Consider the following 25,159-nt stretch of genomic DNA (forward strand, 5'->3'; position numbering starts at 1 on the left):
TGACAAAGCACAAAAGGAGAGAAGGGAGGAAATGGAAGAACACTGTCATAAAGTTCTCACTGCACATTAGACTGTTAACTTAAAAATGTAAATTGTAAGCCCTAGAGCTGCACTGTCTACTTCAATAGCCACTAGCCACATGCAACTACTTAAACTAGAATTAACATTAAAAATTTATCCTCAGTCACAGTAGCCACATTTCAAATGTTCAAAAGCCACTTTTGCCTATGGCTACCATTATGAATGGTGCAGATATAGAACATTTCCATCAACTCATTAAGTGTCAGCCAACATTTCCCCAGAGCAACACATAATTTAGAAAATAAAAATAAGTATAAAAAATCCAATAGTGGAGATAAAATAGGAAAAAAATGAAATTGTAATTCAAAATACAAAACAGAAAGGATGAACAAAAGATATCTGATATAAATGACTACTCTGGGATTTCTTGAGAGGAGAGAATTTAGTATCTTGAGAAGACGGGAAAGTTTCACAGCTGCGGTAGAGAAGGGAGCACATCTGAGAGATGGCATGAGTAGTTTACCTTCTAAATAAGTTACTTCACTCAGTGTAGCCATTTACACATTATTTATTTTAAAATATATAGCATGGTTCTAATCAACATTTGAAATGGAGAACAAGTGGAACAAATTTACGATGTACTTTACCTAATTCTATAAAGCACCATGATTCAATCACTCATTCATTCGAAAAACACTTAATAAGTCCCTATCATATAAAAGACACTGTCCTAGGCACTAGAGTTGTAGCAGTGAATAAGACAAATGAGAAGCTCTGCCCTCAAGAGGTAATATTCCAGTGGATTCTAATTGCAAAGGGAAGTAATTCCACAGAAACAACCTCAAAAAAGCCTCTTCTTGCAGCAACTAACATACTGAGTGATACAGTGAGAAACTGACTATAAACTACCAACTAATTAATTTCTTAAAAACAGAACTAGTTTTTCTGCATGGAGCACTGGGTGTTATGCACAAACAATGAATCATGGAACACTTCATCTAAAACTAATGATGTAATGTATGGGGATTAACATAAGAATAAAAAAAAACAGAACTAGTTTAATCATTCTGTGAAAAACAACAACAAATGCAGTACCATTTATAACACTGTCAAATTGACTGTTCTTATATCTAACAATAAGAAAATGACCAATATCGACTTCCTTTAGCATCTGACTATGTGCAAATGATGTTTCCAAGAATCACATTCAAGTGGCTTCACTTTAATGCTAAGGGCAAAAGATGAGTATATAAAAATATTCTATAGAACTAACTAAGAGTCAGAACAAAGACTTGTTCCACTATGAACCAAGTTCATAAGAGGGTGGTCTTCTAAAACTCAAAAATAATTCAGCACTTATTTAGCCAATACAAGTATGTATAAACTTAGACACAATGCAAAGGGAAATACGGCATTATACATCAAGTATTTCTGTAAAAACATGTCCTTTGATGAGAAATTCCACTAGCAGTAATTTATACTAAGATGTGTCTTAACATATGAACAAAATGCATTTTACAAGGCTACTCATTACAACATTTTTTGCAATAGCTCCAAACTGGAAAAAACCATAATTGCCCACCAAAAGAAATATGGTTTAATAAATTATGAATTATTTTTACCCCCCCCAAAACTGTGTTTTTACCATGATGTCAAAAAGGAGAAAAACGTGACTCAGAACCAAGAAGAAAATCAGTCATTTTAAAACAAACCCCTAAGACAGAGATGATAAAGGAAGACAAGAAAACTAAAACAACTACTAAAAATATATACTAAGATTTAAATTAAAAAATCACTGTACTGAAAAAATAAAAACTACAACAAAAATGCAACTTCTATAAGTAAAAAAAAATCTGAAAGTTTTTTAAATTCTCTGGAAAGGATTAAAGAGCAGATTTGATACTACAGAGGAAAAGTACAATGGACTTGAAGACAGAGCAATAAAAAAATACCCTCATCACAAGAAAAAGAAAATTATAACTATATATGGTGACAAATGCACTTATCTTTAGATATTACGGTATTTTACAGCTTTCCCCACAGCTGTATCACCATATAGTAACTATCATCATGAACTGAAAATTTGTTTAGGTGATAAAACTCAAAATAAAAGTCATCCATCATCATCAGCAAGAAAGCAATTTACATCATTAGCTTCAGGGCCAGTTAGAACTATCAGCATTTCCCCATTTTGACATTCAGTTTGAAAAAGGACTTCTCAGAACAAAGCCTGTCATCAAACTTAAAGTAATGTACACTGAAAATAAGCTGAGTCTTAGGCATATGCAGACTTTCCAACGTATTGTAAAATACAAATAAAATCATAATTTAGAAGGGAAAAATAGTCATGGAAAAAAAAATACATACATGGTAAAAATAATTTCAGGGGGCTCAGAAAAAAGTACAAGCTAGTGGACAATGGAACATCTTTTAAAGTTGCTAAAATTAAAAAAAAAAAATGGTAAAACTACACTTTGCTATCCAGTGAAAATATTTTTAAAATAAAAGCAGTTTTCTATGAACTTAAGTTTTCACTTAACTTGAGTAAATACCTACAAGTGGGACTACTGTGTCCTAAGGAAAAGGTATATTTATTTAAAAAAAAAAAAAAAAAAGGCCACATTGTAATCCAAAGTGGATGCTCATTCTGAGTTATCACCAGCAAAGAATGAGAATTCCTGTTACTCCACAATCTCTCCAGCATTTGATATTGTTAATTTTTTAAAGCAATTAAAATAGCTGTAGAGTGGTATCATGATGTAGTTTCAATTTGCACTCAGTTTCCCTAATAACAAATGACATTAAGCAAGTGATTTTCTTTTCTTGTGCTTATTTGCCATCCATATATCTTCTTTGGTGAAGTGTCTACTGTGATCTTTTGCCATTTTTATTTTAGATTATTTGTTTACGTTGAGATTTAAGAGTTCTTTACATATCCTAGATACAAATCTTTCACCAGATAAGTGATTTTTCAAATATTTTCTCCCAGTCTGTGACTTACCTTTTCATTCTTTTAACAGTATTGCACACAAGAAAATTTTAAATTTTTTGATGAAGTATGATTTATTCTTTTTTTTTTTTTCATAATTGTGGTTTTGGTATTATACCTAAAAATTCAATCCCAAATCCAAGGTCCCATATATTTTCTCCTATGTTTTCTTAAAGAAGTTTTAGTTTTAGGATTCAAAGTTAAAACTACACTTACCCAAGACTGCCACTCTTAGGTATCAACCCAAGAGAAATGAAAGCTTATGTTCTCATAAAAACTGATACTAAATGTTTATAGCAGCTTTACATATAATAAGCAAAAACTGGAAAAAAAATTGAGGTAGCCTTTAACAGGTGAATGAATTTAACTCTGATATGTCAAAAACAATGGAATACTACTCAGCAATAAAAAGGAACGAGCTATTGATCCACACAATAAAATGGATGAATCTCTAATATATTTTGCTAAATGAAAGAAGCAAGAATCAAAAGCTGCATATTGTGATTCATTTATTTAACATTATGAAAGATGGAAAAGTAGGATGAAAAATGGATCAGCGGTAGCTAAGAATTGAAGATGCAAGGAGAGGCAGATTACAAAGGGGCTGCAGGGGAAATTTTTACAGTGATGGAACAATTCTAAATGGTAATGAAGAAGGGTACATCATCTTTATGGTATTTATCTGTAAACCCGTAATCCATTTTAGTAATGAGAAAGATACTAGACAAACCCAAACTGACCTGAATGTACTCTTCAAAACTATCAAGGTCATAAGAAAAACATGAAACAACCAAGAAACTGTCAAAGATTTGAGAAGACCAAGGAGATATAATGACTATATGCAACATGGTATCCTGGATTGGATCTACAATACCACCAGAAGAAAACTGGTGAAATCCATTATGATCTGTAATAATATTTAGTTAATAATATTGTACCAATGTTAATTTATTAGTTTTGACAAATTACCACAGCTGTGTAAGATGGGAAACCTGGCAAAGAGTATATGGAAACTCTCTGTACTTTCTTTGCAAATTTTCTATAATTCTAAAATTATTCCAAATAAAGTTGTGTTTTTTTTTAAGATAAAGGCAAAACAAGTACATTTTCAGTAACCAAAAGCTGAAAGAACTTGTTGGCAGCAGATACCACAAGATATATGTAAAAGGATGCTTATCAGGCTGATTGTAGATGGAAATGTGAATATAAACAATGGATCTAAACAGACATATTAAAATGGATGGTAAGGATAAATGAAACCTCATTTTAATTTCTTCTAAAATAAATTTGAATCTTTAAAACTAATGACAAAGTATTATGGGACATGTAACAATGTCATAAAGTGTATGACAATAATAAAGGATGACAGGCAGAAAAGGGAATGGTATTATTTTAAAGTTCCTACATTATCTTTTAAGAGGTATGACAGTATTTGAAAGTTTGGCGAAATAGGTAAAAGATTCAAAATGTAAACTCTATCAATGAAATATAAAACAGATAAGCAATAGAAAAAAACACAATGAAACCAAAAACAAGACCCCTGAATAGACCTATAAAATTGATAATATTTCAGCTGAACTAATGAGGGGGGGGAAGAAGACATAAGTTGCCAATATTAGGAATGAAAGAGGGAGCATCACTACAGATGCTACAAAAAGATAATAAGGGTATACTGTAAACAACTTTGTGTCAACAAGTACAAAGCCAGACCTGAAACCGGCAAATTCCTTAAAAGAAATAATCAAAGTTCAATCAAGAAGTAGACAATCTGAATAGCTGTATAGGCTCATAACGATTAAAGATGTTGAATTCGTATTTATAAATTTTCCCAAAAAGAAAACTCCAGGCCCATATGACTTTATGTGGGAATTCTACCAAATATATTTATAGAAGATGTAACAGCAATTTTACATGAATTTTTCTAGAAAAGAAAAAAGGAAAAAAAAGTTTGACAGTCTCATAAAAGCTAAATGTTTATTTGCCATATAACTCAACAATTCCATTCTTAAGTATTTACAAGGGAAATGAAAACATATGTTCATACAAAGACTTGTACAAGAATGTTCACAGCTGATTTATAAGAGCCAAAATTTCACAAAAATCCAAGTATCTACTAACACATGAATGGATAAACAAATTGTGACTTATTCATATAATAGAATATTATTCAACAGTAAAAAGGAACGAACTATTAATATATATAAAATGGATGAATCTCAGTAACATGTCTGGCTAAAGATACCAGGGATAAAAAAATTCACCCTGATATGAAATTCTAGAACAAAGAAACTAATACAAAGGGCCAGGGAGCAAGCAGGTGACTGACTAAAAAGGGGAATGACAGCTACATGAAGGTATATATTTGAGAAAAATCATCTAACTGTACACTTAATATGGGTATATTTTATTGATGTAAATTATGTTTCAATACAGTTGAAAAACATTTTAAGAGAAAGTTTAAACTATCTCCATTTTGTGAATGTAATTGGGAATGTCAATAATTGGAGGCTGCTAAGTCATTAAATGGCTAAATTATGTGCTTGCATCTTGAGTTTCAACGGAAGAGTTTTTTTCAGCAAAATTATTGTACATTCTTTTTTTTAATGAAAAAATTCCAAAGGTAATTATTCTATAGATATAATCAACTTCAATCCAACTGTTAATGTGAAAATTGTATTTTGCACACATTTCAAAAACAGTAAGAATCAACTCAAATAACTAGTAATATAATTAACAAACCATAAACTGTGTTCAGTTTTCTTAGTAGTCTAACCTTCTCTCAGAACAAAAGATATAATCACAAATATTCAAATGATTCTCTAAATTATAATAAATATATACTAGTTATTATCATTATAAAATATATAGTTCAGAGAGTTATCATCTTTAGAAGAATTTACTTTCTTAACTGGAAAGTGGAAAAACCAAATCACTATTACAGACTACTTGAAGTAATTCACTGTAATGAAATGAAAAATTTAACAGAAAAGAAAATCATTTATTTAACAAGTTTAATTAGTAACTACTATAATGTGGCAGAAGTTAAGTGTAACTATTGCATTTTAAATGTATCAGGTTGATAAAGGGAAATATAAATAAAACTTCTGGAGAAAAGCTAGTTACCAATTACAATGTGCAAATATTTTTTTTGGGGGGGGCACCTGAGTGGCTCAGTTGGTTAAGTGTCTGCGTTTGGTTCAGGTCATGATCTCAGGGTGCTGGGATAGAGCCCTGAGTCAGGCTCCCTGCTTGGCGGGGATTCTGCTTCTCCCTCTGCCTCTACCCCCCCCCCCCAATGCTCTCTCTCTCTCTCTCATGTACTCTCTCTCTCAAATAAATAAATAAAATCTTGGGGGGAAAAAAAGAAAAAAAAAGTACAAATATTTTAAAAGCCCTGTACATACAGAATTCAATTCTAGATTAACATATACCCAAGACTTTAAATATCTTCCCATTTGATCTAAATTCATTTTTAAATTAAGTACTGTTATATATAATTTATTTAAACTACCACTTACTGTCTAGCCTCCCTATGGAAAAGGGAAGTTTATAAAATTATGTGTTTATTAATTTAAGAAAGTAGGAAAAAACAAGGAAAAAAATATCATAAATATGGCCCTTTAATGCTAGTTGAAATCAACTTTTATTATGGTAAAAAGCACTGATGTAATCAACTAAACTGAAATGTAGAATAAAGGCAGGGAGGAAGAAAGTAGAATGGGAGGCAAGAAGGCAGTGGAGGGGAAGGGAGAGAATAGGAGAGGACAGAAAAGGAAATTTTCATATAGCCCCTACCAAGACTATAAAATTCAATTTTCATTCATGACTTCCTGAGTCATCGATCATACTTTCACACCGCTTATCAGTAAGGTCACAGTATATGCACATACGAATTTAAAATGCTAGGCATCCTGAATACCTAAGCACAAAATACTCTATTTAAATTCACTGAAACCAGCCAATATCTTAGAAATTAATCTTCCTCATTTTGAAGTGCAAACAAATAATCACATTTATGAGGTTTCCATCAGGAGTATCTCACTCAGCTTAATTCAAGATAACACACCAGGCTGTGTTTACTGATGCAATTAATTTGTACTATTCAAATGGGTCCAGAAATCTGGCCTTGGCATCTGTACCTTTGGCCTGAATAGATTAAAACTGCTGAAAAGTAGTAATACTAAAAAATTCAAATGTATACCCTTACCATTTTATCTGATTATCCAGTATTACATAATATATATTTGATTGGCAGCACGATAGAGTAGAAACAGCAACCATTTCAAATTAATGACTGGCTATAAATATATAGGCGGTTTACCCAACTATAAAATGGGAATAACAGTACATCCTCACATAATTGTAAAGATTACATGAAATAATATATGTAATGGTGATTTGCATTAGTTACTACTATTTTTCCCTTGGTCATCAGAAAGTAGGTATGCTAGCCTTCTGCCAAGTTCTTACCTATCATGGCACCGTCATTCTTCCTGTTCCTTCTACCTGAACTATAATTCCTTTGGCTCATTCTTATAATTCATATCTCTACTTAAATAAATGTCACCTCTTTTCAGAGATAGTCCCTGATAAACTGTATCAATTATGACATGTTAGGATACAAGTTAGAGAAACTCTAACTCCAAATAGCTTTAAAAATAAGGAAATTTTCTCAGTAGACAAAAAGTTAGTTTATTTAATCACTCCAAAAATCTATTTTCATCTTTCTATTCTATCCCCTTGGCATGTCAGCTTCTGTCCTAAGGCTAGCATTCTTCATGAACAAGTTGGCTGCCTCAATCCCAGCTACATGTAATTATGGTACACACATTACCAAAGAACAATTGGTAATCACCTTTAGTCCATCTCAATTTAAGGAAGAAGAAACTACTAACAGAAGTATCCCCTAGAAGATCTGCACATCTTATTATCCAGGACTGACTCACCTGTGCCTCACAAAATCAATCACTGACAAGTGGGATGGGATTACCATTATGGCTTAGACTAATCAGGATTTAACCCTAAGGGTAGGTTCCAGAACAAAACTGGGACCCTAAATGCTACAACACCTTATCTTTTTTAAAAAGCACTCACCATCCTCTATTATTCTCTATCACAACACTTACTGACTTATTTATTTCCAATACTAAAAGGTATGAACTAGTAGAACAAGGACTTAGAGCACAGTGCCTAAAACAGAGCAAGCCCTTTATTAGTATTTATTGAATGAAAACCTGAATGCATGAATATCACCCAAGTGTGCATATATTTATTTAATACCTATAGTTAAAATCCTAGGCAAAATAAAATTAAAATCAAGCCTTAGAAGAATTAAAACTAAGATTCAGTCATTTTCATATGTTTATTCATTTATTTTTATATATAGGAAGTGTCCAAACTAGATGTTCAGAAAGAAATATATCCAAAAATAATTTCAAACCAAACACTTGCATTCAAGCCAACTCATGATAAGCTGCAGAGCCCAGAAGACAAAATAATGGAAAATAATGAAGCCGAACAAGAGAATCATGCAACACAAAAATAGGCTTAGAGAACTCAGTGATTACATCAAACTCAATAACATTTGTATTACAGGAGTCTCAGAAGAAGAGAGAGAGAAGGGGGCCAAAAATTTATTTGAAGAAATAATAGCAGAAAACTTCCCTAATATGGGGAAGGGAACAGACATACAGATCCAGGAGGCACAGAGAACTCCCATCAAAATCAACAAAAGCAGGCCAACACCAAGATATATTATAATTAAACTTGCAAAATATAGTGATAAAGAAAAAAATCTTAAAAGCAGCAAGACAGAAGAAATCCATAACATACAAGGGAAAACCCATAACGCTAGCTGGAGATTTCTCAACAGAAACCTAACAAGCCAGAAGGGAGTGGCATGATATATTCAAAGTGCTGAATGGGAAAAATCTGCAGCCAAGAATACTCTATCCAGCAAGGTTATCATTCAGAATAGGAGAGGATAAAGAGTTTCCCACACAAATAATAACTGAAGGAGTTCATGACTACTAAACCAGCCCTCCAAGAAATATTAAAGGGGACTCCTTGTAAAGGAGAAACCAAAAGTATCAAAGACAAGAAAGAATCATAGAAAATCTCCAAAAACAACAACAAAACAAATAACAAAATGGCAATAAATACATATCTATGAATAATTACTTTGGGGGCACCTGGGTGGCTCAGTCAGTTAAGCATCCAACTCAAGATTTTGGCTCAGGTCATGATTTCAGGGTCATGAGATCATGTTGGGTTCCATGCTTAGAACAGAGTCTACTTGAGTTCTCTCTCTCCTTCCCCTGCCCCTCCCCCCACGCACACTCTCTGAATAAATATCTTTTAAAAAAATAATAATTACTGGGGCGCCTGGGTGGCTCAGTCGTTAAGTGTCTGCTTTCGGCTCAGGTCATGATCCCGGGGTCCTGGGATCAAGCCCCGCATCAGGCTCCCTGCTCAGCAGGAAGCCTGCTTCTCCCTCTTCCACTCCCCCTGCTTGTGTTCCCTCTCTCGCTGTCTCTCTGTCAAATAAACAAATAAAATCTGAAAATAATAATAATAATAATTACTTTGAATATAAATGGACTAAATACTCCAATCAAAAGACACAGAGTGTCAGAATGGATTAAAAAAACAAGACCCACCTATATGCTGCCTACAAGGGACTCATTTTAGACCTTAAGACACCTGCAAATTGAAAGTGAGATGGTAGAGAAACATTTATCACACAAATGGATGTCAAAAGAAAGTTGGAGTAGCAAACTTAGATCAAACTAGATTTTTTTGTTCTTGTATTATTTTTACCCTGCTTTGGTATCAGGGCAGTACCGGCTTCATGGAATGATTTTGAATGTGCTCCCTATATTCCATTATTTGTAAGATTTTGATAAAGACTGTCATTATATTTTTAAATGTTTGGTAGAATTCACCGATGAAACCATGTGCTGGGAGTTTTTTGATTCCTAATTCAACTTTCATTCATATTATTGGTCTAAGATTTCCTATTTCTTGGATTCAAGATTGATGATTAGATTGTGGTAACTTGTACATTTTTAGAAATTATTTGGGTTTATTATATTATTGTTTATAGTAATCTGTTATCACACTATGTATTTCTGTGGTTACTGCTACATTGTTTTCACTTCCATTTCTCATTTTGGTTTTTGAATCTTTTTTTCTTAGTTAATGTAATTAAAGCACTGCCAATTTTGTGTTTGTTCTTTTTTTTTTTAATGATCATTACTTTCAATGTTATGTTATTTTTTTATTCTGGTCTCTATTTTATTTACTTCTGATTTTTCTTTGTTATTTCCTTCCTCTACTAAATTTCAGCTAAGTTTCTTCTTTTCCTGGTTCCTTGTGGTGTAATGTTTATTTGAACTTTCTTAATACAAGCATCAGAACATAAATTTCATTCTAACATCTGCTTTTGCTGCAGCTCATAGGTTTTGGAATATTGTGTTTTCTTTTTCTTTAGTTTTGACACATATTTTGATTTGCTGTTTGATTTATTTGGCCCACTGCCTATGCAGTAGTGTGTTAATATTTGCATATTAAATATTTAATATTTGTATTGTAGATTTTTCCAGCTTTCTTTTATTGTTGATCTTTAGTTTTATATCATTGTGGCTGGAAAATATATTTGGTATGATTTCAGTCTTCTTAAATTTGTAGTATTTGTTATGTCTCTTTTTATGTGATTTAACCAGGGGATTCTTCTGTGTACATTTGAGGAAAATATATACTCTATTTTTCCTGGATGGAATGTTTTATATATATCTTTTAGAACCATGTACTCTGAAATATGCTTCAAGTAAAAAATGCTCTTGTTGAAGAAAAAGTAGTAACTTTAACTGAGGGTGCTCATTTAAAATAAAGTGTATCAGGGGAAATTGTTTGGGGGGAATGGGTAAAATAGGTGAAGGGGATTAAGAGTACACTTCTCATGATGAGCACTGAGTAATGATGTATACAGTTCTACAGAACTATTGAATCATTATATTATACACCTGAAACTAATTATAACACTATAACTATACTGGAATTAAAATTAAAAACTTAAAAAACATCACATTTCATAGCTAAGAAGGGCAGACAAATGTATTGAAAAATTCTAAGTCAGATACAAGTAATGAATAGAGAGTCACAATCTTTCTAGAAAACTTTCTAAAAAAACAGATTAAAAATTCAGATTCAAACAGACTTAAAACTGTTTCTAAAGAACAAGAGAGTTTCAAAAGTGTAATAAACATTTTATGCTACAGAAAAATTTAGTGGGATATATTTAAAAATACACACACATTTCAATCTTCATCTAAGAGGCATGAAAGCCCTTTAAAGGCTAATCTTTGCTACTGCATGTATGCAGAATATTATGATGATATTATTGGCTAATAATTCACTAATATGTGAGCCAGATGGGTGACAGAGAGATAATTTATATATCCTAAAAAGAGAAGTTTAAGTAAGTTATGGGATAATCACTAGTGAGCTACCATGGCTCAGCTTAATTAAGACAAATACACACAATATAATATTAGGTGAAAATGCGGGATGCAGAAGGATTTGATGTTGACAGGTACATAGCATGATGCCTTGGAAACTCTAAGTTCTAAGGTCAGACAGAACAGGTCTAAATCCTGGCCATACCAATATAGAATTGGGCCAGCAAGGAATTAAAATAGGGCATCTTACCTTCTCTGAGCCCGAATTTTTTTTTTAAGATTTTATTATTTATTTGAGAGAGCATGAGTGGGGTGATGGGCAGAGGGAGAAGCAGACTCCACTGAGCAGGGAGCCTGATGTGGGGCTCAATCCCAAGACTCCAGATTCATGACCTGAGCTGAAGGCAGATTGAGCCTGAATTTTTTATCCTTGAAATGATTATAATAATTGCTATCATAGGGGGCCTATCATTCTAAGTGTAATGATGATAACAGCTACATTTATGTAGTGCTTCCTGAATGCAAGGTATTTTTTGCAGTACTTCACAATTATAGTATTTTTAATCTTCTCAACAACCTCCTGATGTAAGTACTATTATCCCTATTTTACAGTGGAGGAAATTAAGGCACATTGAGATTAAATAACTTTCCCAAGGTTGTAAAGTCAGTAAGCGGCAGAACCAAAACCAATGATAGCTATTTTTTTGTTACTGTTAAGAATAGCCTGCTGACTTTAAGAATTACAAGGGAGGCTAGAAAATCTCCTTCCACACATACCTTTTAACTCAAGGACAAGCAGCTATATCAGTAGATCATTTCAAGTATAATTTAATTCAGAGATTGAAAGGCCTCAAACTTTTCCTCCCAAATAGCACACAGTTAGGAAAACTAGATAAAACAAATTCCATTTGACTTAATTTTTTTACATTTAAAATAGTGAAGTGATTTTTGGTTCCATTCCAAGATGGTAAAGACAGACTTCTTCCTATCCCTCCCACTAAGAACAGCTAAAAACCCTGGACACTATATAAAACAAATACAAGAGGACTGTGAAAGATAGAAAAGGCAGAGCTGCTAATAATCTAGGAACTAAAGCAATAACATAGCAGTGAGTTCTGAGTTTTCTTTTTGCTTCATATATCCCAGAAGGAAAAAAGAACAACAGAAAGAGCAAAAGCACGGGTAAATATAAAAGAATTTCCTTTCTCTTCTTGACTTTTCTACATTATGTTTTGATAATGCCTGTTATGGTTTTAAATACATGTAGAGGAAAATTAAGACAATTATATTGTAAGTGAGAGAGAGTAATGGTACTTCAGAGGGGTAAAGTTTCTACATTTCACTCAAACTCGTAAGACATCAATGTGAGAAGACTGTGATAAGTTATGTATCTTTCAGGTAATACTTAAAAGCAACTACTAAAAAAATCTATACAAAGAGATATACTCAGTAACGTTTAGCAATATAATCATTAGAAATTTAACAGTGAGGGAGGTTTATAGTCAACTGTGTTTGCCCATTTCATCTACTTTCTAGCTGTGACTGTGACCATAGTATTTAACCTCTTTGTAAATTAGTTAATAACACTCATTTCAAACCAAGTAGAGTTAGAACATATTGGTTATAATTATTATAGCTTTTATTTTAGTATTTTGATTGAGTGAGACTATTAACCCTTATTTACTTTACTAGTTTAAATGAATATAGTAGTTTTGGACTGAGGTATTTGTGTGAAGTGCTAGTCATGGTGACTAGTATGTAGTATGGGCTTGCTAAATGAAAGCTATGATAATTTATTAGTAAATAAAGGTCTATGGGTTAAACCTTTCTTTATTCCCATAGACTCTGAACCACAAGATCTTGTAACTTCCTTTACATCAGTCTTGGAAATTATTTTTTTGACTTTGATACCAAAGCAAATGCAACGAGAGCAAAAATAAACAAATGGGACTACATCAAACTAAAAAAACCTCTGTACAACAAAGGAAACCATCAATAAAATGGAAAGACAACCTATCGAATGGGATAAAATGTTTGTAAGATATATATCTGATAAGGGATTAATATCCAAAATATATAAAGAACTCACACAAGTCAATAGAAAAAAGCCAAACAATCCATTTAAAAAATGGGCAGAGGCTCTCAACACATTTTCCCAAAGATGATATACAAATGGCCAACAGGTACATGAATCAATGTACAATTCTATGTACAATAAGTTTCCTATTTCCTATTAATCTAATAAAATTTCACCAGTATGATCAAAGTAGACCCACAATCCCTTAGTCATTTTTCTTTTTTAAAGACCTTATTTATTTATTTGACACAGAGAGAGACAACGAGAGAGGGAACACAAGCAAGGGGAGTGGGAGAGGGAGAAGCAGGCTTCCCGCTGAGCAGGGAGTCCGATGCAGGGCTCGATCCCAGGACCCTGGGATCATGACCTGAGCCAAAAGCAGACACTTAAGGACTGGGCATCCCTCCCTTAGTCATTTAGTGTTAGCCTCCAATTCTCCTTAAATCTTCACTCCTCCCACACAAACCATTAAATCTCAATAGTGCTTTATTATTTATACTGCTTCCCCTCAGTATAAGGATATGGTTCTGCACATTACAGAATACCCCAACACAAGAGCAGCTTGGCTTAAACAAGATTGAGGTTTATTTTTTCTTTTGTAAAAGTCATCTAGAGAAAGGCCATGTAGAGATGGTGGTTGCATAGTATCCTCAGGGACCCAAGTTTCTAACTTTCTCTTCCACCATTCTCTGTGACTGGCTTCCATCGTCAAGATCACCTCATAGTCCAAAATGTTTGCTAAAGCTCTAGTTACTATGTCTTCAATAAAGGTCAAAAAGGAGAAACTGAATGGCAAAATGGGATCTCTTCCGGAGGAGTCACTGACCTTTACAAGCACACAAACACATACTATTTCTGCTTTATCTTTATTGCCATAACTTAGTCACTTATCTACAAAATACAGTCTTTTCTCCAAGGTGTCAATGTACCTACCTAAAAAAAAAAAAAGAGGATCAATTAATATAGAAGAGAAAAACAGATTTAAGGTTGGGTAGTATACCAGCAGCCTGCATCACAAGTTCCTATCCATTTTTCACAGATTCTGAGTAACGCTTGATACTGGCAGAAATTTTATATCATATCTTTAATCAACAGAGCTAATATAAAAGCTTTCCCCAATATATACTTTTACTTCTTTGGCTGTTTGTGGAGTGTGACCAATCCTAAACTGTACTGATACCACAACAAGTATAATAAGATTACAATTCTGAAGTCTTATTGGATAGGAGTTTTCATCTATCACATCTTGTGTACCAACTGGGATACAAAAGTTGATTTGTTTTGTACAAGTGACCTAAGAGAACACTGCAACTCACTCTGTGTGTCTCAACCAATTAGCAAATCAATGGCACTCGAGTGTGCTCTCTTTTGTTACAAATCTTGGATCTTATTCCATAGACACATCTGCTGCATGATCATAATTATCATCAATCCCATTATAGTACCTCATTTACTGAACATGTAGTAGGTTCCTGTGCAAAGTGATCTATTTATTCATTCAGGCCTCATAATAACCCTATTATGTTATTTTTGTCCTCATTTTATAGAAAATAATAGCAAACATTTATTGAGTGCTTAGTATGTGCCCGGCTTACTAAAGTATTTTACAGATAAATACTATTTTTATCCCTAATTTACAGATGAGAAGGCAGAAAAGTTAGTAACTTGCCCAAAGTCACATAGCTTGTAAGTAGCAGAGCCATGGGGAGCCTGGGTAGCTCAGTCAGTTAAGCATCCAACTCTTGATTTCGGCTCAGGTCATGATCCCAGGGTCCTGAGATTGGCCCCTCCCTCCCCGCCCCCCAGTGGAGTCTGCTTGGGATTCTCTCCCTCTGCCCCCCCCCCACACGTGTGCATGCATGAGTGTACATGCTTGCTAGCTCTCTCTCTTAAAAAAAAAAAAAAAAAAAGTAGCACAGCCAGGATGCAAATCCTCACAAACACTCTAGAGTCTACTCAATTAACTACCATACTATAATAATAAACCAGCAGAGGTTAAGTAACTCACCTAAGGTCACAAAACCAGGAGCCAAAATTCACAGCTAGATCTACTGTCTTGACTCCAAATCAATCAAAGCAGTATGGTTTGACTGACCAAGGGATTATTACTCTTCAGGGGCAGAGTTACAAGAAAACAACACTATCAAAATAACAAACATAATCCATAAATTTCAATGATAAGCAACTGAGGAGGATGAAATGCAGTGCATCCATGCTGCCTAGGCAGCACTACAGGTAGACATACCTCTTTTAGTAACAGATAAACCCAAAGCAGCTTTGGCAAAGGTATCTAGTGACTGTCATACATTAGTTTGAATAATCATTAGTATCTAAAAGATCTTGAATAGATGTCTGCATTTTACATCTGCTGTCAAAAAATTAAAGACTAAACAGTTTTTTGCCACACCACACTCAATGGATATATCTAGAAGCAGTAGTTTTTAAAGACATCAGGAAAAATATTTTAAGAAATAATAAAAAGTAACATGGGCCACCTGAGTGGCTCAGTCGTTAAAGTGTCTGCCTTTGACTCAGGTCACGATCCCAGGGTCCTGAGATCGAGCTCTGCATCGGGCTCCCTGCTTGGCAGGAAGCCTGCTTCTCCCTCTCCCACTCCCCCTGCTTGTGTTCCTGCTCTCACTGTGTCTCTGTCAAATAAATAAATAAAATCTTAAAAAAAAAAAAAAAAAAGAAAAGAAAAAAGAAAAAGTAACAGAATCAGACATTTTGTTGCCATCTGTAAGAACTAACAAATTTATAGTTCTTTCACCTATAATTACAACCCTGACTCTCATCCTTTGAGAGATATGTATATTATGGCTATAAATTTCTTTAATATTTTTTCCTAAGATTAACAATGTACAATTCTAATCCCAGAGTCAAAAATGCCTGTGTCCTCCCTCTCTAAAAAAATAAATATAATGAAAATCCCCCCTTCTCCCACTCAAATAAATAAATAAATAAGCCTATGTTGAGCCTGAGTACACAAGATACAAATCACAGTGCTGCTACTGGTTCATTTTCAAACACTCTCCTAAGAATTTGCAGTCTCTCTTCCAAGAACAGCATAGACACATAATGACTATTAGAAGAAGAATCTTGCACCTAATACGGTAACTTGAAATACTGTAAGCATTAATGATGAATGAAGGTCATGTCACCAATAGAATCAACCATGAGAATCATTCACTTTCATGAACACCTCATATCCTATATAAAAAAAAAAAAATTCAGCTCAGTATATTGTTCTTCATCAAACACATCCTTTTCCCTAATTCCAAACTTAATGAGACATTCTCAGTTAAGTTCATACCAGTTCATGTTTATACTCTACTTCCAATTATCAATGTTCTTAAACTAATTGGAGGAATTTTAAAGAATTGAGCAGTACTAAACTTACACTATATTTCACTGGATCCTCAATGGATAAAACATAAAACATATTTTTATTAGTAAAAAGTTACTATACTGGGGTGCCTGGGTGGCTCAGTTGGTTAAGCATCTGCCTTCGGCTCAGGTCATTATCTAGGGGTCCTGGGATTGAGCCCCACATCAGGCTCCCTGCTCGGCAGGGAGTCTGCTTCTGCCTCTCCTTTTCCCCCCTCCTCACTCATGTGCTCTCTCTTTCATAAATAAATAAAATCTTTTTTAAAAAGTTACTATACCAAGTAAGAATTATTTTAAGGTTTTTTTTTTTTTAGTTATACTGATTCCTGCTTAAAAAAAAAAGAAAGATGGGCGCCTGGGTGGCTCAGTTGGTTAAGCGACTGCCTTCGGCTCAGGTCATGATCCTGGAGTCCAGGGATCGAGTCCCGCATCGGGCTCCCTGCTTAGCAGGAAGTCTGATTCTCCCTCTGACCCTCCCCCCTCTCATGCTCTCTCTATCTCATTCTCTCTCTCAAATAAATAAATAAAATCTTTAAAAATAAATAAATAAACAAAAAGAAAGAAAGAAAAGTATCATAAAACAGCCAGTGATCCTCAGTGAGGCATAAAAGTACCAAAAAGAATCAGCTATTATAAATCATTAGCGTTACACCAACTTTAATTTAATGCATCAGTTGACTGGGAGCTAATATTAGATGAAAAGCAGCCAAAGCAGCTTTTATTTATAACTATGTGTGGAATAATAACAGAAATGTTGTTACTAAGATCAATTTAATTTAAGCAACATTTAAAAGTGAATTTTTACACATAATGGTATTTGAACACAATTTGAAATGGGCAGGACATATCACTTGCTAAGAATATCATTCCTCATTTTGAAAGTGTTAAGAGATCTCTACTTTTACCACAAGGGAGTAATAAGATCCAGAATTAACTTCCAAATGTAAACAACTAGAAAATGGAATAAACTATGTATCTGATTTTGGACAACAGGCAACACAAAACTGATTCCAGGGAGAAAGGGAGGAGGAGGAGGAGGAGAAGACGAAGGAGACGAAGAAAATGAAGACAACGAAGACGAAGAAGAAGAAGAAAGGGAACAGGGAAGAACTATAATTACCTGGGATTCTTTCTGAAAGCACTTTTGAGATTACAGTATGTTGAAGGGGAAACCCAAAAATAATCTAGTGCATTGCTAAGTTGAAAAGGCAGAAGTCAGACCACAAAAACAAAACAAAACAAAACAACTATTTGGGGGGAAAAGTCCCTGAAGTGAGAGAACTATGCAAAGACCTATTTTTTAAATTTTAAAAAAGACAGAGAGAGAGAGATCCCCTTAAATTACCTGAATGACAACCTATATATGCATAGGGTGAAAACACATAAGGTTAAGCAAAGCCAAGTTCTGGGAAAGAAAAATTACCAGGTAGCTAAAGCTGAGTAAAATTATTTGATGATACTAGAGCTCACAGAGGGCCAGGAATCATTAGACTTCTTACAAACAAGATAGAGAGTCCTCATTGAATCCTTGCGACATTCAGTAAAGTCCCAAAGAGAGGTCCACCTTAGTAATGAGGCTAAGAGAGCACAAGAATAAAGGTTTCCTCTAGACCTGCCCTAGAAAACCTTAAACACATTAACACACATGGAAAGGGAAGAGGGAGGGATATGAATTTGCTGCCACTGAGGCTGGCTCAGAAAAGCTCAGTCTCAAAACTCTCCCGCACCTGCAGAGTGCCATTTTGCATAACATGCTAGGTAATCCCATGTGCCTTTTGGAAGAACAGCTGCCACCACCACCACAGGAAAGGAGACTAAGATGCCATGAGGTATTGTAATGACCAAGAAAAAAGGTAAAGGAGGTAAAAACAGGTGCAGAGGTAAGAGTGAAAATGAACCTGAAAAAAGCTGGTGTGTAAACAGGATGAATAAGAGTATAACCAAGTAATCAAAATACTGGGAAATGTATAATCAGAAGTAATGTGTCTTGATGGTGTGAAGAGATTATGTCATATGAAAGGAAAACTGAGAAAAATGGCTTGAATAAATACCTCATACATTGTATCGGTCTGACAGACTATGAGGATAACAGAACTGATGTAATTTTAAACTACAATGCAGATGAAGGTATAAATCTGAGAGCATGTGGCAAGCTTCCAAAGCCTGCTAAAATCAATGAGATATACATTTGGTGATGGAAATGATGATGAAATCCAGTATGATGATATTAGAGATGATGATAAAGACCATGATGATATTTAAATTGAACTCAATGTTTTACATTCCAAATTTTCTGAGGATTAAATCCCAAAGGAGATATGGCTTCCCTGTCCTTTAAAAGTTAACCAGACTTCTGGGGTGCCTGGGAGGCTCAGTCGGTTGAGTGGCCGACTCTCGGTTTCAGCTCAGATCATGATGTCAGGGTCATGGAATCGAGCCCTGCATCAGTCTCCGCACTTGGCAAGGAGTCTGCTTGAGGTTCTCTCTCAGCCCCTCCCCACCTCTCTAAAATAAATAAATCTTGAAAAAAAAAAAAGTTATCAGACTTCTATGTAGCTTAGTCATTTTATCATGGCATCCCTTTCCTTAATGAATAGGTGAACTCCTTATGCTCAAATACTCTTGGAAGCAGTTCTGTCTTCTTGATTGATCTCTCATTAGTTAAATAAAAACTTTGATACATGTTAACAAGTAACTTTAAGAGCTAAGCTTTTACAGAACCCAAGTACATTTAATTCCAAAGTCCTATGTTCTTAATCATAGCTCCCTTTTTAAAAAGGGGGAAAAAATGGGATGCCTGGGTGGCTCAGTCAACTCAGGTCATGATCCCAGCATCCTGGGATGGAGCCCCACATCAGGCTCCTTGCTCAGGAGGGAGTGTGCTTCTCCCTCTGCCTGCCGCTCCCCCTTCTTGTACTTGCTCTCTCTCTGACAAATAAATAAAATCTTTTAAAAAAAATAAAAAATAAAAAAGGGGAAAAATGTTTATATGGTAGTGTACTGGAAGATTAATGAGAAAATCCTATTATGCAAAAGGAAATGTTTACGGTGTAAAGAATACTGGAACAGAGAAAACAGTATCTACCTTACAGATAAGAAAACCAAGGCATTTAAAGGTGAATTAAATGGGGGGTAGGAACGGCGTCACACAGCTAGCAAGTATCAAACAGAAATTTTAACCCAGCAACCTGATTTCAGATTCTACTGCAAGAATATCTTTCACAGCCAAGGATCTTCCCAATCTAGACCAAACATCTGAAACAGAAGGATCCCTATCAATAGGATAAGAAATAAAATCTTTGCCATCCCAAGAATACTACTAATCAACAATGCCTTTTGGAAGAATCATTCTACCTAAAGAACTCTCGTTTTTTTATGATCTATAAAGACCTCTGCAGTTTGAAATAGAACTTCAGAAAGGGGGATCGGGCAGGTGATTCCTTCAAAACGCCCCCTCATCATTCATGAATTCATCCATATTTATCCACTGCCCCACTGCCTACCATCTGTTTGGCACTAAACTAAGTGCCAAGAATGCAATGATGACAAAACAGAGATAATATCCATTTTAGTGGATAACAGAATCTACTGGGAAAGCAAATATGAAACAAATAATTACACAATTACTTTCTTAGTTTTCTAAAATATTATGAGCCTACCCCCAATACAAGGATTTTGAACTTGTTATCTGAAACACACTTGTCCAAATATCCACCATAGTTGTTTCCTCATCAAATTCAGGTCATCATCACTCAACTATCACCTTCTCAATAAAACCTGCCCTGACCATTCTATATAAAAATGGTATACTTCCCACTCCAACATTCCCTATTACCTTCCCTGATGTACTTACTTTTCTCTAGAATACTTACTACCATCAAACATACTTACTCTAAGTTTAGTATCTGTATTCCCACTAGAATAAAAGCTCCAGGAGATCCATAGTTTCTGTCTATATTATTGATTAGTATCACTCAAAGTCTAGAACAGTGCCTATAGCAGACAATGAATATTGTTGACTAATGAATAAATGAGTGCAATGAAGGAAAGTCCAAGTATAGTGACAGTGTATAAAAGAAGAAACCATTAATTTCATTTAGACTAACAATCACAATGTTATTACTTATATACATACCATGTAATAATTAAAATACCAATTATAAATGCTATCTATCATTCATGTACATGGTATTAATTTAAGCATTTTCAGTTTTTCTATAATTCCTTTCTTATATTTTTAAACATTTAAAGTATATATAACAATGATTTACTGATAAAGAGTTTCCCATTTTTATTCTAGAAGGGAGTCACCATCTAACAAAATGATTTATTCTCCACTCAATCAACTATCTCACCTTAAAAAATGAAGACAATATGAGATGATATTATCATACTCATTAAACTAGAACAAGCATCTTATTTTTCAGAAATGAAAAACTAAAACTAAAGAGAGAGAGAGAACAGGACCTAAAATTACCTTCTAAGGTTTATAGCTTGATTTCTTTGCTTCATATGTTCAGTGTGTGAAGATTTTATATAATTATGGCACTTATAGCCAAACATCTAGAAAAAAAAATTGTCTCAAATTTGGTGTATCACAGTCCAAAGGACTATGTGGCCTGACAAAACTCTTGTTTTGAAGAATGATATTTTTATTTATACCTAAGCAATGTTAACCTATCATTTAAACAAGTATTTAACAATAATCATTTTAAAATCATTTAAAAAGATAAACAGACCTTGAGACAGTTTTCAAATTCAATCATCTATCTGAAACTCCAATAATCAGTCAATATGATCTGAAGTGAAGCTGCTATACTATTTCTAATAAAATGAGTTTGTTATGAATAATCTATGTGTACAATGGAATTTTTCATGAGTCCTCTAATTTGTCCTGATAAAAACACAACTTATTACAAGGAATTTGGAAGAAAACACTCATGAAGAAATAATTTAATATGATCTGCCCTACTATACTGTGAAAACATAAGAATATTAACCAACTATAACCAGGACTCCCAAAACACATGTATTCTCTCCCCTAATTAAGAAAATTAGGCGTAGGGGCGCCTGGGTGGCTCAGTCGGTTAAGCGTCTGCCGTTGGCTCAGGTCAGGATCCCAGGGTCCTGAAATCAAGCCCCGCTTTGGACTCCCTGCTCAGTGGGGAGCCTGCTTCTCCCTCTCCCTTTCCCTCAAGGCCCGCTCATGCTCTCTTGCTCGCTCTATCTCAAATAAATAAATCTAAAAAAAAAAAAAAATCAGTAATCATACTAAGCAAAGAAGAAAGCAAAAACAAATCTTCAGATAAAAAATACAGTCCAATCTAATATCTATTAATATCTACATCCATATTAAGTTTTTTTTTAAGATTTTATTTATTTGACAGAGAGACAGTGAGAGAGGGAATACAAGCAGGGGGAGTGGGAGAGGGAGAAGCAGGCTTCCCACCAAGCAGGGAGCCCGAAGCGGGGCTGACCTGAGCCAAAGGCAGACGCTTAACAACTGAGCCACCCAGGCACCCCCCAAATTAAGTTTTCAAACACAGAAAAAAGCTAAAGAATGGTCTCAGTTGTCCATCTTTTAATTATGTGGACATTCCTCAAAGTATCTATAAAAATTAAAATTACTATAAAAGTTTCCTACTATTACACACATTTAAAAATATTACTATTCATTTGAAAAATATACCCTGTGAATATTAAAGATAAATATTAAATGTTAAAGGTAAGTATTTCCCTCTGGTTAACTTTCTTCCAGAAGAAAGGACATTTACAGGACAATGGACCATCAACTAGTAACAATGTCTACTGATACAGATACTAAGTTTAAAAATCAATTTATCTGAAAACATTTTAAATTAGCTTAATTATTTTTAAATAATGGCACATGGTCGTTGTAAAACAAAAGAATCACAGAAATGCATAAAGAATAAAGAAAAGATCATAGGAAATTTATCTTCTGAAAGAATAATTCATGGGTTACCATTTCTGCACCATCTCTCAAGACATTTTACTTAAAGATAAACCGTCTTACATTAAAGGACTCATTGCATACATCCTATTCTATAGCCTACTTTGCTTAATTCACTAGGTAAAGAACACCTTTCATGTCAGCCAGTATATATCTTCGCATGTCATTATTTTTAAAGGCCCCATTGTATATTACACTCAATGTATTACCATAATTTACTCAACCATTTTCCATATTAATAGATATTTGGGGTTTTCATTTTTTCATTTTTTTAAATGAACTATCTATAATACAATGATCAGGACACTCCACACTTCACTACAATGCCTCTTACTCCAATACCTTCTCCACAAAACAGAACTCATTTATTCAAATATTTTTAAGTGCTTATTATGTTCCACTCACTGTTCTAGGCCATCCAAGTTCCAACAGTGTAGGGACTGATTCTATTTTAGTCACTGCTTTATTTCCTGTGTTTAGTGGATTGTCTGGTACATAGTGGAGTATCATATATGTGCTGAATGAATGGATGATTATGCTTGTTCATTCATCCCGTCACTTTTTTAAGCATTGACTTCGAAATTAGTTCGGTTTTCATTTTTTTTTTTCCCCACTCTGCAGCGTAATGAGCCTGTAAGTGTCTTTATCACTCACAATTCAGGCTCACTACTGGGAATCAAGTAGATGAATATGGAGACAAAAACAGTACTACAGCATTGCCTTTTGGAACCTCTGCTCAGTTGCGTTTAAAATGTTCAAAGTTCCTTTTGAGCTCAAAACATCATCCATAGGAAATGTGAATCTAACAGAGCTGTATGTTTTCCTTTGGTCTAACATTTCAATGGAAAAAGAGTAGTAACACTCTCCAAAAGGTCCAACTGGCACACAGAGAAACCTTAAAAATCCAATTAAACTGCAAAATTATTATTGAATTCATAAAAGATTTATATTGCTTTTCCAGGAAAAATACTTTGAGAGAAAAAGACCACTAAAATACCAAAACATAACAAAATGTTTATATTCTGATCAAATTTTAGCTTTTAAAATTACCATAGATCTGTTGAGAAACCTTATTTAGAGGTTATACATGCCTATTCTGTTTTCTCTCATTTGGAAAATACAGGTACTGTAGAGATTAAATTAGAATCACGAATCTGGGAAGAACATTGAGACATATGAAGCTCAACCTTCTGCCTTTTACTCATGTACACTTAAGCCAGTTTACCTACATAAGAAATGTATCAACAACAAAGAATTACCCAGCTCACCCAGGGATAAGAGATGTGATAAAAGTTAAGGTGTAAGTCTGGGAAAAGAAATGTTAAATCACTCTAAGAATGTTTTCATTAGAGAAAACTGTTTAGAGGAATGTCATGATCCAACTTCCATTTTAGTATGATCTCTCTAGAATTTATGCTTGAATGTTAAATGCATATGTTAAATACATATGCTTGAATGGAATATCCAAGTTGATTATGATCAAGTATTTTGCCTCCTAACTGGTGAGGACAACATGCAAAAATTTAGTGAAAGAGGATGCTGGTTTGTATTAGATTGTGAATACCTCTTCAACAAAAGCATATGCTACCCACCAGTGTATTTTTATAAACACACCCTATTATTATTAGATTCTAAGTTCAAAACAGTATATCATGATTTTATGGCTCCTTATATCCCCACTACTTAGAATACACACCAGGTATTTAATATTCACTGATATCGCTGAAAATACAGATATTTATCTAGTCCATTTAAATAGAATTTCATTACCACAAAAATTTTTCAATATTAAAATATCTAGAAAACATATTACCACACTTGAACAGATAACTTACACACCAATGTTCATAGCAGCATTATTCACAACAACCCAAATGTCCACTGACAGATGAATGGATAAACAAAATGTGGCACATCCATAAAATAAAATATTACTCATTCTTAAAAAGAATGAAATTCTGATACATGGTATAACATGGATGAACCCTAAAGACACTACGTTAAGTGAAAGAAGATAGTCGCATAAGAACAAATATGATTCAACTCATAAGAAGAACCTAGAATAGTCAAATTCATAAAGACAAAATAAAACAATGGTTACAGGGGCTGGAAGTAAGAAGAAATGTGGAGTTAATGTTTCATGAGTGCAGTAGTTTGGGATGCTGAAAAAGTTCTGGAGATATTGGTGATGGCTGTACAACAATGTAAATGTACTTACACTGAATTACAGTGTAAGTAAGTACATATACCTATTT

The 25,159-nt window shown here is 34.0% G+C and overlaps 1 protein-coding gene and 1 pseudogene across 3 annotated transcripts in view; one reads left to right on the plus strand and one right to left on the minus strand.

Annotated features, from left to right (window-relative positions):
* FUT8 (fucosyltransferase 8) overlaps positions 1-25,159 on the minus strand; it is a 327,874-nt gene that overhangs the window by 181,418 nt on the left and 121,297 nt on the right. The window lies entirely within an intron of this gene.
* Positions 18,771-19,195, plus strand: LOC110571401 (annotated as a pseudogene).

This window comes from Neomonachus schauinslandi, chromosome 9 (assembly GCF_002201575.2).
Source record: "Neomonachus schauinslandi chromosome 9, ASM220157v2, whole genome shotgun sequence".
Classification (NCBI taxonomy): domain Eukaryota; kingdom Metazoa; phylum Chordata; class Mammalia; order Carnivora; family Phocidae; genus Neomonachus; species Neomonachus schauinslandi.